Raw genomic sequence first — 618 nt, 5'->3', positions numbered from 1 at the left:
ACCCTAGGCCAGGGGTGGGCAAACTTTTTGACTCGAGGGCCACAATGGGTTCTTAAACTGGACCGGAGGGCCGGAACAAAAGCATGGATGGAGTGTTTGTGTGAACTAATATAAATTCAAAGTAAACATCATTACATAAAAGGGTACGGTCTTTTTTTTTTTTTTAGTTTTATTCATTTCAAACGGGCCGGATCCGGCCCGCGGGCCGTAGTTTGCCCACGGCTGCCCTAGGCTCTAGCCATGAGGAACCACTCAGAATAGGAGACAGTATGCCATTCATGTTAGTCAGCTCTGGGGTCAGATCCAAAGTATCTTTAGATTTCTGAACACCCTGGAAAGATAGTATGCTTACTTTTTATTACAATATCTTTACTGCAACTATATGTGAGGTCTTGAACTAGGCAATTTATATGTGTTGACTTAACCCCTACAGCCATCCTATTACTATTTATAGATGGGAAAACTAAAGCTAAGAGAGAGGAACTGGCTTGCCTAGGAACACATATTTAGAAGGTGGCAGAGCCAAGATTCCAGAAGTGCTTGATTCCTGTTGTTTTTGACCTTAAAACACTGAGTTCTTTGAGCTACCATCAGTCCAAGTGGTGAAGAAATTCACAG

Source organism: Myotis brandtii, unplaced genomic scaffold, assembly GCF_000412655.1.
Source record: "Myotis brandtii unplaced genomic scaffold, ASM41265v1 scaffold244, whole genome shotgun sequence".
Classification (NCBI taxonomy): Eukaryota; Metazoa; Chordata; class Mammalia; order Chiroptera; family Vespertilionidae; genus Myotis; species Myotis brandtii.
Note: the sequence above shows the minus strand (reverse complement) of the source record.